Source organism: Scatophagus argus, chromosome 3 (genome assembly GCF_020382885.2).
Source record: "Scatophagus argus isolate fScaArg1 chromosome 3, fScaArg1.pri, whole genome shotgun sequence".
NCBI lineage: Eukaryota > Metazoa > Chordata > Actinopteri > Scatophagidae > Scatophagus > Scatophagus argus.
The window spans coordinates 23,100,904-23,116,646 of NC_058495.1; the positions used below are offsets into that span (position 1 = coordinate 23,100,904).

At 42.2% G+C, this 15,743-nt stretch overlaps 1 protein-coding gene across 3 annotated transcripts in view; it reads left to right on the top strand.

Annotated features, from left to right (window-relative positions):
- The window catches only part of phactr3b (phosphatase and actin regulator 3b), a 42,584-nt gene that overhangs the window by 22,683 nt on the left and 4,158 nt on the right, over nt 1–15,743 (top strand). The window lies entirely within an intron of this gene.

Here is a 15,743-nt window from a genome sequence, read left to right on the forward strand (position 1 = left end):
AGTTGTTTTCATACCTTTGTGTAAAACTGGCAGATGTGATAATAGCCTGTTAGTGAAACATTCACAGTTCGCTGTGTGCCAAATGCTGCTGAGTGCTTTAATTGGTGGTTGACCTGCTTTCACCTCCCAATTTAGATTGAAAGAGAAGCTATTCTTCTCAGTAAGTGTTGAACAAACTGCAAACTTCTAATTAGAATTTTTAAACGTGTCATTACCTTAAACGACTCTTGTGGTGGTGGTAGTCTTTTGACAAAATTCAAGACAGAAGTCATCACCTTTTGCACCTGGCAACAACTGAAGGAGGCTGTGAACAAACGTTACGACACACATTTGTATATCTGTGATGTGTATTTATCATTGAGGTCTGTGTACTTATGGGATTTATGAACGTTTTTACTTGAGAAATGAGATGCTTTAGTTGTTTCAGTTAATGATCAACACAACAGATATCGCTTGTGTTAAGACATGATGCGTTACAGCACGTTGTGACACTTCCTGTTATGATATTCTGCTGTTTGCAGTCTGTCCACACGATACAGGTGGCATTTTAGCGTATTTGAGCTCATTGTTTTGGTTTTACGGTCCATAACATGACTGTTTTTTGGTTCAGCTGGCTGCTCAGTGAAAAGACTCACAGATGAACTTAGCAACTAGCTAGTGTTTTATTTATATCAGCTGTAGTAAACGAAGTCCACAAAGTGCATTTAGTTGCAAACAGTCACAAACTTCACTGTCATACCAAACCACAGCATGTGATGCGGCATATAAGGCCTTAACTTATCAAACTGACCTAAAAGGAACTGTACATTTGCGGCCTGCTTCATGTTTGAATAATAACGATTTATTTGTTCCAAAAGTCAAATAAATAGACCAGTGCATTGAGTTCCTGATAAAAATGTTTTCCCGAGGCTTCTGTCTTCCCTCGAGTTGAGGGGGAATCCAAGAAAAGCTCAGATGAGAGACAAGCAGTGGATGCTCATGTGATTTGTTTGTTGTTATCAGAATTGTCACTGTGAAATCAGCGTTTGTAAGAAGTCAAACAAGCTTAAGTCAGTCTGTCTTTCGTCGTCCCTGGAGCGGCTCCAGCATGTGACATAACATCACAGATGGTTTGCTTCGCTGGATTGTTCATGCTCACACGTGTTTATTTTAATCTCCAGGTCAGTTAAGATTGCCTGAGCTCATGTCTGTAGTCGTTACTTCAAGATGGTATTTGACGTACCTGAAGGGGTGGAAGAAACATTCAGAAAATAAAAGTATCAGTATCCCGGGATATAGCTTTTGAAATACAGATATTTACATGCTAACTAAAGCAATACCTGTTTTATTGTATCTTAATATTCTTGCAGAAATAGCCATTACACAGCGTATTAGTTACTTGCTTGTTAATTGCAGCATTAGGATCAGCATTAAAGGCTTGGAGCTCCAGAGAGATTGGACACCTGTGTGTCCCGGGTGTGCTTTCATTACATACCCAGTGTCATCACAGGTCAATGCAGCTAATGACAGAGATGGAAACTCAAAGACAATCACAGCTTGTTTCCCTTTGTGTCCGACCACACTGAGGGGGAAAACAGGGCAGCGGGATTTCGACGAAGCCAAACTAATTTTATAGCAAAAGTTTTTGCTCTCCGCTTTTGTAACATGACAAAATGAGAGATGAGTAAGGCGGGGTGACACTCGCACAGGCTAAATAATACTACTCATGAGCTTCTTTGAGCCTGGCATCGCGCTTCTCCATGTGCCTTTTTCCCTACGCACTCACTCAAGGCATCTCACAGCTGCGTGTCAATCTGGAAAACCGAAGTAGCTTCGTGTGCGTCCGATGTATGTGACGTTATGATAAACCAAAGCTGTTCCAAATACTCCTCGCTCCATGTGTGCGTGGATGAATGCCAGTGGGTAATTGCAGAATATGCAGCTTGAACTTAATTACTGTACATGCCACAGAGGATGCTCAAAGCACTTTGGCCTGTAGTCTACAGGGGGCCTTACACTGAGACCAAGCTCCATCCCAAACACTGCAAACTGCTTATGTAAACCCAACTCCTGGTTACGCTTGCATAATAAAAACAGGAAGTAATCAATTATGTGTCACAAGGGGGAAGTGTGACAATCGGATGCAGGGTTATGGACCGTATGTACACGGTGTTGGTTAAGGACAGGGGTCAGAGCAGCAGGTCTTTTGTGAGCCAAGTTCTCTGCTTTAATATAGTTCACTCGATGTTTTATATTACTATAGTGATTTTATCTCTGATTGGAGCATTTATATCAACTTGCACTTCACTAATGAGAGATAAGAGGGAAATGGATAATATTATTTATTGAGATCAACTGTAGTGATTAGAAATACCATACAGTTTGTTCTTCTTAATGTCAACAAATCTCAGATAAAGACAGAAACCATAAATTAACGTATCCTACTAACATTTGTTTGTGTATCACAGTCTGATATATCTTACTCATCTATGCCACAGATCTCCACTGTTGTCCAAAAACTATTAAATCACATGAATGACACTGTTGCACTTGTTGTCATGTTCCCTCATTGCCAAAAACAATCCCAAAATGTAGTTTATTTGGAGTCAGTCCCACATACACGGTCCTGCCGCTGGAAATACTCAGATAAGTACATTATAATTCTGTTGTTTCTGACCTTCACAGTCTGGAAACAGATGGAAGTACATGAAGGCAATGCAGCGTGCTAGTGAACGTGACTGCTGGGAAAGTTTTTTACCTAGTTCAGAACGCAGCAGCTCGGCTTCTCACTGGTTTGAACATCCCAGCCTCCCTTCACTGGCTGCCAGTCCATTTTGGATATATTTTGTGTGTATATTTTGTTTATTGCCTTCTATTTGTATACAATTTGTTGATTTTGTTTGTAATACCTGTTAAGCACTTTGAAAACCTGGTTTTTGAAAGGTCCTATATAAATAAAGTTATTATTATTATTATTATTATTGTTATTATTATTATTATTATCCTCCAATATCCAGTTCAAACTCTTCAGTTTCAGGTGTCTTGTAGCTTCTTCTCAGTAAAGTTCTAAAGTTCTGGCAAATTTATTTCTAAAGTACGTGAAGTGAATTTGCTCTTCATGCAAAGAAATCATAAAGCATGAAAATGAGAACACAAAGAATAAACAACGTAAATAGATACCATACAGGTTGTTCTGAAACAGACTTGGCGTGAATCATCCATCCATCCATCCATCCATTTTCTATACCGCTTATCCGTCAGGGTCGCGGGGGAGCTGGAGCCTATCCCAGCTGACTACGGGCGAGAGGCGGGGTTCACCCTGGACTGGTCGCCAGTCAATCGCAGCGCCAACACACAAAGACAAACAACCACACACTCTCACTCTCACACTTAGGGGCAATGTAGAGTAGCCAATTAACCTAATGTGCATGTTTTTGGTATTGTGGGAGGAAGCCGGAGTACCCAGAGAAAACCCACGCAGGCACAGGGAGAACATGCAAACTCCACATAGAAGGGCCCAGACCGGGATTCGAACCTGGAACCCTCTTGCTATGAGGCGACAGTGCTAACCACTGCACCACCGTGCCTCGGCGTGAATCAGACAAAATAAAATGATGCGACATGACAGTAAGGCACATGGACACAGCAGGTTTCTCCTGTCTACACAAGCTCTTCTTTTAGGTTTTGCTTTCACTTAAGTGAAGCGTTTCTACTTTTCAGACAGTGAAATGAGTACACGATCTTGTACAACAAGTCTCATGCTGACAGTAAAAAACTTTGGGGTTGGGTGTAAATGTCACCCAGACCTCGGCTCCTCTCTCTCAGGTGCCGCAGTGCTCAGCTCTGACTGTGACTGACAGCAGCACTGGCTGGTCAACAAGAGTCATCAGCATGGACTGACTCAGAGCTGTGGACAGCTGAGACATGCCATTGTTCTCGGTGACGGCACCATGTGCTCGTCTGCCAGCGTGTCTGTCCTGCTGACCATGTGGTCCGCCAGAGGACGCGACCCGGCCCTCCCGACAGCTCGCACAGCGGCAGCAACAAAAGCCGAACGGACCCTCTGCTCTCTAAACCTCCATCCTGTACCAGTGATTGTGCACACAATGAATGAATCATGCTGAATCTTTTGCATTGAATTGGTCGTGCTGAATGGAACAGAGCGGTGTTTGTGGAGGTGGCTAGCACGCTGTGTCCCGCCTGAAGCACTCATGGCAGTGTTTGAGTGCTTTGAAAGGCCTTGAGCAGCTGTTTGCACAACATCAGGGACAGAACAGCCTCCATCAATGACAGAGAACAGTCAGTCGTTTTCACCTTGACTCCTGCGCTCAGCAGCAGCAAACATGCTCAGCCACGTGATGCCGAGGCATTCATCTGAGTTACCTTGCACAAAAGGAAGAATGAATGGACATGTTAAGTTGTGCTGTTACTTTGAAAAGCAACTTGTTACTTTGAATGATTGTGATAAGATTCTAGCACCTTTCGAATCATTTTGATGGATTAAATTTTTCATTTGTAGAAAAATGAGACAAAAATATTTTACAGACTAAGTGTTTCATTCATCATACATTGCTGTCGTTAAGGTCTTGTGGATTGAAGGCCAAACCTTCTAATAAAAAAAGGAGAATTTGACTCATCACAGATGTTACTTTCATAACCATACCCGTAATAAATCTGTGACAACTTGTACCTGCAGAAAGTCCTTGTTGATAAAGGTGTTAGTCCATTTGAGGGGTTCTCAAATGAACTAACACAAAGACACAAATGTCTTTGTGTGGAAACAATAGATCTGGGACGATAAACATGGTCATATTTTCCCAGTGCGAAGAGATCTTTTGATTTCCGTAAGCTTTAAGTTTACTTTAAGGTGATCAGGTATTACTTTGTTTGTTTTGATCTCACTCTCCATCCAACCTAACCTAACCTTCGCTAATTTTCCAGATTTGGTTTAGTAATCAGCAAGGCTGTCAAAAATTATGTGGATTTCTTTTAATGCTGCATGCGTTGGTGGCTGTCAGGTCATCCAAGTCTGTCTGTGAAAATTACAGGGTTAGCTTTCAAGTGTTGATTGGCTTTGACATGTTCAGCACAAGACTGACCGTGTGGGCAAACGTGCAGTCAACGCTTGTTGACATGATGTGTCGCTCTTTTCTTGTTGCTCAAGTCATTCCTTGCGAGAAGTCTTTTGCTGTTACTGCAGATCATGAATCATAGACATCATAGAGTTTTATATTCTTTGTCACCTTTTCTAGGCATTTTGATTTTTGGAGTGCACAGTGACTTTAGGTTGAGAAGTTTATTCTGAGAGGATAGTCAGGACAGACAGTGAAGGATGGTGATAGATACTTTAGGCTTGCATGGTCATTACTACAGAAAGCCGTGTCCATCCATGCTACAGTATCTCTTCTCCACAGACACCATATGGACAAAAGTATTGGGACATCTGGCTATTACACCAACAGGAACTTTAATGACATCACATTCTAAATACACAGACATCTTTGCAGCTGTAACATCTTCCACTCTTCTGGGAAACCTTTCCACAACTAGAACAGGTCAGACACTGATGTTGGACCAAAAGGCCTGGCTCACAATCTCCGTTCCAGTTCATCCCAAAGGTGTTGGATGGGGTTGAGGTCAGGACTCTGTGTGGGCCAGTCAAGTTCTTCCACACCAAACTCATCCAACCATGTCTTTATGGAGCTTTGCTTTGTGCACTGGGACACAGTCATGCTGGAATAGAAAAGGGCCTTCAACAAACTGTTGCCACAAAGTTGGAAGCATAGCATTGTCCAAAATGTCTTGGTATGCCTAAGCATTAAGATTTCCCTTCACTGGAAGTCAGGGGCCGAGTCCAAACCCTGAGGAACAATCCCATCCTAATGCTTTGGTCTATAAAGTGCCTTGAATATTTGATAAGGAAACTGTAAGTATTTAAATGGTCCATATGTACAGTAAGAATGTTCATCTTTGCTGTCATGATATCATGGTATCATCACATATCAAGGTCATGTGGAGTAACGGCCAAATCTTCTAATAAGGCAGAAACAGGAAGCCCCGCGTTTCAGTGTTTCATTAGCTTTGCTTGGAATCTAAAAATAAGCTTATGGAATGAAATTGCTTTGCTATTAAGTACCATTATTATAATTTGCAGAAGTTCTTCAGAGTTGTGCTAAGTGTACATTTCTGCACTGCTGCACTGCAGTGACATTTGGATTATCCTGGGTACAAACGCTGTGTTCCTAAAGTACACTGAAGACAAAGATACAGAAAGAAACTGCGACCCTGTCCTCATAAAATATTTCTTTTAATCACTGCATGCAAATAATACATTTAGAAGTTTTCTTTTTTCCTCTTTTCACTGTTTTTCAGGAATCAAAACACCAAAGTATGAAAACTAAAAGACGTATTAGTGTCTTTTTATCAGTACCTATAAAGAAAGCACCCATTTTTGTGCAGATAAATATTAAGAATAAGCTTCCAATTCTCCTAAAACATTGTGCAGTGCTGTGATGCAACACGTCCCTGATAAATATTGACGAGCACAGTGCATGTCGCATTGATTTACAGTACTGAAGCGCAGCACTCTGCAGAAGAATGCAGAGCAGTGGGCCGACCCGGGATAGCAGAAGGGAACCCTCTGTAACTAAATTTAGCTCTCATTGGCCGAGCACTGCAGCGGCAGCCATAATCAATGGTCTATCTACGTCACAGCGCAGCTTGCCTCCTCTCCTCCCCCGGTCCCCGCTGGTGGAGAGATTGCATTTCCTCCCCCGTTCCCCTCTGATTGAACCGTCCCCACTTGCCTGCAGGGCTCTTCTGGAGAGCTGGACACAGACTACTGCAGTGATCTGCATCTTCATCTTTGTCTTCTGTTACATGCTTTTATGAAGGCATCCTCAGCGCGTGCCCTCAGCTGAGGACGTTGCTATATAAAAATTGTAATGACCTTCCTTTGTAACACTGCTGAGGTGTGATCTTCTGTGAAGTTGTGAGAGGGTAGTGATCACGCATCTGATGACTTGGTTAAAAAATCCCTGAAGCATCAGTGCTCTGAATCCCCAGCAGAACCATGTGGCTTCTATTTTCGGAAGGACGACTTTATCAATCTGTTGTTGATTACCTTCGACCTGTCATGTGACGGCCCTGTGAGTGACCATGCAGACGGCGAGAGGGAGTTGGCAACAGTAGAACAATAGGAGGATAAGCAGATTCTTTGAAGGTGTTTTTTATTAGTGTTTCTGTGCCGACTGGGTTGAGTTATACGGACATAATTTGGTGGCTAAGCAGCTCTGGAGGCAAAAAATAATCTCACTGTTCGAACTGAAGTCACGAGAAAAGGTGAAGCACTACAGCTTTTAGACTGAAACCAACCAACACAGGCTGCGTGATAAGGCAAATGGTTGCAAATATTATGAAATGCAGCCACCGTCATTCCAGAATTTCTGCGATATGATGAATCTGATGTCTGTGAACGACCCTGGACTGACCTTTCTCTGCAGTCTGCTTCCTTTTGTACAACAGATTTTGATGTGTAAAGTAGGTGGAGTTCCCCTTTAACAGATAAATAAAGCCAACATGTGCCATATTCCATGTCTGATAAGGGCTGGACAGTTGGAAAGTTAGCGCAGTCCTCAACTTCATATGTTTTTTAGATCAGTAGCTCAAAAACCAAATGTGGAAGAACAAAAAACTCCCTTAACAGAAATACTTGGTCCACTGTTGGTGGCTCCATGTGTGAAAGGGTTTTAGCCAGATTAGCTTGTCTGACCTGTCAAGTTTGGTCTGGACATAAAGTATGAAGCTCAATGTAAGCTGTTTACAGTGGCTGAGTGATGTAACAAGATTATGAATATAATGCTTATGAATTACACTTACAGTATCATTGCTACAGCTACATTATGTTTAAACTTCTACTGCAGCTCTTTGCAATTCAAATTTGCTGTGTTGTGCAGTCAGAAACCTCTTTCGCCGTGTTTATTAAGTTGTGACTCCCCTAACACGATTAACTCTGCTACGAGGTTTGCCTCAGAGAAACATCTACATGTAAGGGGTTTTATGTGGCATATTGTCACAGGAGCAGTGGTAAAGGAAGCGAGAGGCAGAGGAAGGAAGGACGATGACACGAGCCTACTCAGTGTTCGCTGGAGCCACGGAGGGACCAATGATTGGACCAATGGTATTTGTGGCACACAGAACAATTTCTGCTGACACCGCAACTCACCGTGTGAGGCAGGACAAACCAGCTAATCACAGCTGCTGTCCAGGACCACTATAAATAAGACTGGCCACACAGCAGCTGACAGCAGTGTTAGCATTCAGAAATCCAAATTCTTTATTTAGATTTAAAAACCAATTCAATGTGCTGAGTGATTCTTGTCTTTCAGCACGGAAAGGCAAGAAAGAAATGTAAGTGTCGGACGCTAAAGGAGGCTGACGCCGTATTGATCGTTCTTCAGGAACTGTGTCTTTAATCCTCTTTTAATTCACTTTCCTTTTAAAATTATATTTCTGTGAACAGCATTCAACACAATAGCAGTTTCCAGGCAACCAAGCCTGTCAGATGGCAGCTGGCTGCTCTTCCTTGCAGGGAATATTTTCAGTTTTATAATCTCTTTCAACCCACATGAAATATTAATTCATGCTCTGCTCGGGTTTCCCTCCTTGTTTCATTCCCTTCCTGTGGGCAAGGAAACTCGGCTCGGCAAGTGATCACTTTCACAAAATGCAGAAATATCTGAGAGCTCAGATTTCAGAGCCATAAAGAACAACGTCATGTCTGAAACAACAAAGTGTTGGCCTTTTTGGGGCAAAAAACCGAATTAACAGGATTCATGGTGTAATTGATACAGAAACCAGGTCCAGCAGTGCCAGCAGTCTCAGACTGGCAGCCCAGACAGCGCCATCTATGGGCAAGAAAAGGAATATCAGCATCTAAAGAAAAGTTGGAAAAGATTTTTGTTTTGCTGTTTTCATGTTTTTGTGACCTGCACAAGGTCAGGCTTCTGTGGACTGAAGCTTATGGTCACCGTGTGTCCTCTGTTGCCCTGTTCAGAGAGAGGGAGGGAAGCTGTCAATATGCAGAAGAAGAATGAAATGCTCGGTTTCTTGCTATAAAAGCAAGATAATAATGTTATGTTATATTAATTATAATTAATAATAATGTTATATTATCTTGATAATAATATAATGTTATGCACAGAATTTTAAAGAGAAAAGAAACTTCTCTTGTCATAACAGCAACTCACTTTATTGTTGTATCACAGCACAAAGTGCAACAAGACAAAGTGATCTCTTCATATGGCAGGTATTATAATGGAATGATTTTATATGCAATACTAAAGATTAAAATGTTAAAAGCTGAAAAATATCCCATGATAACAAATAGAAAACTCTTTCTATTCATTCTAGTCTATGTATGTTTTGCTTCCATGCATATGCTAACTTTAGCCACCCTGAGCTAATGGTCATAGCAGATCAAGTGAGACTGTAGCAGCAAAACCCCTGACTGTATAGAATTGAGCAACAGAGTGAGTTTTATTGCTTGTGAATTCAGTTGTCAGCAGATTTTTCGTCGTTCATAGTGATATAGTGTCACTTTAAAGGTATAATATGTACAAATTTCCTTAAAAGAACTGTGCAGAGACTCATACAAAAGTCATCACTTACGAGCTTGTAGAAGTGTGTGTTGGTGTCTGCAGAGACTCAGCCTTCAATATTTCCTTATTTTATTGGGACTTTGTTGTGTCGGGATGTTTATGGTGCAGTGGTCCGTAGCCCCCAGTCAGTGACGAGGTCTGGACCCTCAGCTGTCGGTCTGTCTGTCTGTCTGTCTGTCTGTGGGAGCCGCACAGAGACAGGCAGGAGCAAAGAGACAGGATCAAGCCCACACTTTAGCTGTGTTCACACCAAATCCACAGGGTTGTGCAGAGGTTTGGGTGGGTTTATTTGCATTTTAGCGTAAAAACCCCTTGTCTTTTAGAACACAACCGCCGTGAAACAATCAAAACATTTTATATCTATCATTCACTGCTGTTTGTGCTAACCACCTCTCCCTCTCTCTCTCTCTCTCTCTCTCTCTCTCTCTCCCTCTCCCTCTCTCTCTCCCTCCCTCTCTCTCTCTCTCTTCTTTCACTGCACCTCTCTCTCGACCGTTAAGCCGTGGACGATCTGTGAACTTTGAAAACAGCAACTGAAACATTTCTGCATGTTATGCCTTTAAATCGTGGTCAAAAGTCTTAACAAAGGAAAATAAATGATAAATTAATTCGTGTAAAAGCAGCAGCTCTTTCTTTCTTTGGAAGTCGGTAGGAATATCAATATGTCTACATCTGCCTTTTCTAGTTTGATAGACCGAGGACTGGTTTGACAGCGACCAAGTACTTGTGAATCAGTCACCCCATTTTATTTAAGCATTTATCATTTTCGTGTTAGTGTGCACAAAGTATATTTTTTCAGCAACACTTAGGGGTGGTTTTTTATTAATTCCTAGTGTTGAGTGTCTGCAGTCAGCTGAGGGTTAAAATGATGAAGACAGTGTAGTTTGGTCTCCCTGTGGTTTCACATTGGGACCATTTCTTTTTTCCACAGGATGTGCCTTTCTGGTTTCTATTTGTGCCTCCTTTAGAGTGTGCAGCATCACAACCAGGCATCAATCCAATTACAGGACCGGAGTTGGCAGATATTGTGAAGCATTTGGAGAGACGCAAGCACCGGATGACACGGCCTGCACATATATGGCATGAAGCGAAATCGTCAAATTGCATGTTGTCACCACGATAGACCTTCCCCTATCCCACACGCAGTAATTAGCGTTATACAATGGCTTTTCTTCCCTAGGTTTCTAGCTGTGAGTACCCTCTAATTGAAATGTCAAAAGTCTCAAAGGCTCTGCACCCACTCACTGAAACCCGGTTGTTTTTCTCTCCTTTCAGACCTCGTGCCAAATTAGGGTTAAAACACCAGTGATCAGAGACGTGACCTGTGACATATGTGGCTAATTTTATTTGCTCGTCTCCCGCTGCTGCATTTCTCAGGTTATAAATAAATGGATACAGTAGGTTGTACATGTGTTCTCCCAGTTTAGCCGTTGTCCATCTCCAGCATTGATTCTGGCTTCCCAGTTGACTTAAGAGCGCTTGTTACGCAAACAGAACCTGAAATGGATTTTTAAATAGGTTACATCTGTTTTGTTGGCTAATGGATGTCCATTGTTTTAGGAAATCAATGTTTGCTCAGTCGTTTCAGGACGCCCCATTTTCCCTTTGGCACCACCGCACTGACATTTTTTCCTTTTAATGAGATGTCTCTTAGCTGTTCAATGGATTGCGATGACATTAGTCAACATTATTTTGTCAACATCTACAAGACAGATTAGCACAAAAATTGATAAAGACATTCAGCATCCTCAGCCAGTGAATCCTTTTAATTTTGAGATCCTCTCTGACTTTTTATCTTTTTTGAGTGAAACATTTCCACAGCTTTTGTATGGATTGTGGTGAAATTTAGATCGTGATCCGGTAGCACAGCAAATTTGCAGAACATTTACAGAACATCCATCATGCGGCTGCAGGACTTAATAATGAAAATGGAGAGAAATCTTTAGTATTTCATTGTCAGGTGTGTGTGGGTACATATGGATACAAATGGCACCCAGTGCAGACACAAACATACGTTTTATTTTATTTTGGGGGGCTTACACCTAATTAGCAAACATGCTAAAATGCTAAACGGAGATGGTGAACAATATAAACCTGCTTAACATCAGCTATTGTAAACATGTTAGCATTAATGTTTACCTTACAGAGGCACTAAGTCATAAGCATGGCTGTAGACTCTTAGTCTGTTTTTTTATTAAGTAACTCATAATGGATTTGAGCTTTAGCTTACAGAGCCACCTGAAGCTCCTTCTTTGTGAAAGTCAATGGCTGATGTAACTATAGTGTTAGAAGTTGCCTCCTGCATACTGTGCTCCCAGCAGGTTGTTCAAGAGCCAGACATGATCCCTCACTTGATCTGTGGACCTGGACTAAAGGGCAAAGCCTTGGAGACAAACAACTGGCCAGATAGAGAATTGATTCTTGGTTTCATGTCTAAGTCTTTGAATGTGTCCCATCCGTCTGTCATCAATAGCACAGCGGGCCTGTAAAGAGAGAGAGTTTTAGAAGGTAGTTGGAAGGTTCTTGAGTAATTTACTGAGCATTCATATATCCACGTACAAATGAATATATGTCCAAGCAGCATTGTCCTCGTAGCCATAGTCTTTTCATATTTATGTGACCTAGTAACACTGACATCCAGGTCAGCACTTAAACACAACAAGTCCAAGACTACAATCAAGTTACATAAACACGAAGCTTCTGGTAGACTACGATTAAGGAGGGCTCCTTTAATTATTCCTGGCAACTACCCCCCCACTCCATCCAGTCTGCACCCCTCGTACCCCGGGCTGTCCTGGACTCACTCCTCATCCGACCATGGCATTCCTGTCCTCGGGCCCTGTCATTGAGGGGAAGGAGCAGGGAATTAGGACACACCTCAGTGGGCAGTAGCAGGCCGCCACCCAGCCTGTGGCGCCTGACTCATCCCATTCTCCTCCACTTTTCATGGGCTGACATTCCCATCAGCCCCTGCTCTTACAGGCAGCTCATCGCTTTGACATGCTGGTGAGTTCTCCAGCAAACGAGGAACTTTTACCTCTGACCAAGACGAGTGGGTGAGCACTTGTGAAGCAAAAATCACTGCAGGAGGCTGTGACTAAAGGCTCAATGGGATTGTTTGGCAAAATAGAAACAGGCTGATTCACTCTGGCTTTTATGGTATTTGGATTTTGTTTTTGCCTTAAATCCACAGCACTTAACACTTGCAAATGTAAAACACATCTGATGCGTCCTTTTTGGATTAAAGAGTGTGGCTGCAGCAGATTTGATTCGCTCTGTGAACTGAGGCAAATGCTATTGACCTGTTTTCCAATGCAGACCTCACATCCTACCATAGCTCTCATCCATTTAGCACAGGCTCCCCTCTGAGCCCAGTGTCACCAAGTCTGTGGTGATGTTTTGTAAGCCCTCAGTGGTCCCAGTTACAGCTGAAGCTGTCACAGGATGGAAAGCTTATTTTAGATCTGCACTCCAGGTGCCATCCGCCCTGTCATTATTTCCAGGGCTGTGGACAAAAGATTTCACGTTGTTTTTTTCTTTGTCATAGTCTGAGCTCAGCTGATTTGAAGGCAGATATATATTGGGCTGTTATGTCTGTCAGAAAAATAATTCATCACATCCTCAGAACTTTATTATAAAATTTCACATGTGATGAAAGACAACCCTCTAAGAATCACAGTGGTATTGGACAGTTCTGCACCTCATGATGTTTACCCAAGGCCAACATCTGGACGACAGCCTCTGACATTCAGGAGACCAGAGTTCATCTGCAGGTAAAGGTCCTCTGTGGACCGCTAGTGGTAGGGATGTCCTGGTCAAGTTTTCCTTGCAATTCAAATCCTTCAAGGTCAGCTATCTGCTGATACTGAGCTCAATTATCTAAAAGACACAGGTGCACAGCATACATGCACAATACAACCTGAAAACAATCGAGATCGGTTCATTCTGAAAGAAAGTATTCTGCTGTCAATGCTCGATATGCTTTGTGGAAAAATAAATATATACATAGCAGCAGAAGATGAGAAAAGTCATGTTGAACCTTGAGAACCTTGATACCGCTCACGACTCAGGACAATAAGTACTTCAGGGAACATTTGTCCACCTCAGTAATTTGAAGGAATGGGGGTCTGGGGTGCGTTGTGCTGCTCTGAAAAAGACACCATGTTCCCAGTAACTCAGAAGTTTAAGCTCCTGTGATGGTCAGAGCAACATCTGATCTTATTTTCTACTACACAGTCTGCTGTGCGTCGGCTCTGCCGCTGGTGGGAATCGTAGCTTCACCTCCCAACAGGTGGAGGATGGACACGTTGTGTTCTGACCCTTTTCTGGTTGTATTTTGTTAGAAGCTCGCACCGCTTCTGCAAATGAGTCGTGACTGATTGTCTTTATTTAACCTATTTAGCTAGGAGTTGTTTTGTGCTCTAATAACTCCTCTAATTTTCGTCACATCAGTGCATGTGAACGTGGTTGCATCCGGAGGCTTCCCCGTAAAGATACACAGCTCTGCAATCCAAATACAAGTAGTAGTAGTAGTACAAGTAGTACACTGATAGCAAACTAACTTCTTTTCATGCCTTTTTGAACTGAATATTTTACACCAAAAATCAGTGTAAGCTAATAGAATCTACACAATAACTAAAAACTGTTGGTGCTGCACTCTTGTCTTGGGATAAATCTTGACAGATTGCTTGGAGATACTGCAGCATCTGCGAACTACATGTCTTCTTTTGGCTTTCTTGTCAGCTTAGCTTGTTGAAGGACGGACTCATAAGCTATGATGGCAATAAAAGACGTTTCTTATTGGAATCCAGTGCTGTCGTGACAGCTGTGTGGCAAACATAGTGGCAGTCAGGATGTTTTAGGGTGGAGATTTTAAGTCATGTGAGGAATCCTAAAATTCAGGTGATGTGGAATGCTGAGAACTGAGGCAGGCTAAATGTGGGTGTGCCAAACCTCCCAGTCTTGTTAAACATGCATTCAGTTAACACATAAATACAAGTGCTAGTATCAGCAGCTGTGTCTCTGTATCTGTTTCACTGCTGGCCACGAGTGCACTGATAGCAACATGTTAGACAGAACACGTCACTTATCAGTGTTGAAATGGTTAGCTGATTAACCATTTAAGTCATTTATTAAGCAAAAGAAATGACACGTTTTGGTTTAAGGTGCATGATTTTAAATATCTTTGGGTTTAAGACTATTAGTCAGATAATGTAAGCAATTTAAAGCAGTGAAACCTTGTGTTCTGGGAACTTATGAAGCACATTTTTTACTTTTACTTTATGCTAAAAAAATAATAAATCAACTAACAGACAGATTTATGGTTCTCCAGATCGCATCTTAATTATTAATAGCAACTTGCTCTCTCATGATGAGAAGACAATTGACCTGTTATCATGAGGATAAAAGGTCTTTTCTGGTTGTTGCATAATGTCCATCAGAGTCCAGTAAGCCTCGCACCAGCGTGGCAGGATGTGGACCTGACAGCTGAGGCAACTCATTTGAGCTGAAAATGTCAGATATGGGAAGACCCATTCTTGTTCTTCTTCAGTCTCTGTTAGACCATTCAAACACCCACTGATGACACTATTTATTAAATCAGTCACACACTGAACACTCTAGCCAGCCATACGATTGTTACACCAGTGTATTACAGTAATTAGCCTTAAGGTAAATACCTTCCTTTCAAATCACGAGGGAAAACAAAAGCTCAACTAAAGTTCATACAGTTTGGTTTATTACTCGCAAACTCGCCCCACAGAGTAGGATGCGTGAATTTCGTATCTTAGGCTCACTCAGGTTGTTTTCGTCTGTTTCACACTGTGCAGTGTTGTTATAAACACTGATAGAATTTTAAAAAGGCGAGTTTGGTTGGGTTTAAATGTTCCATCATGTTACGCTTGGTGGTTATAAAGCTGTCCTAAGCTCCCTCCGATGGAGCAGGTTTGTGTGTGTGTGTGTGTGTAGGGTGGGAATCTCCTCCTCAGTCCCACCCCTTCACATTAGTGTTGTGCTTGTGGTGAGAGGCTGCGCTCACACTCCTCACTGTCCTCCTCACACTCCTCACAGCGGAGCTCGGAGCGCTCAGCATCCTCCGCACCTCCG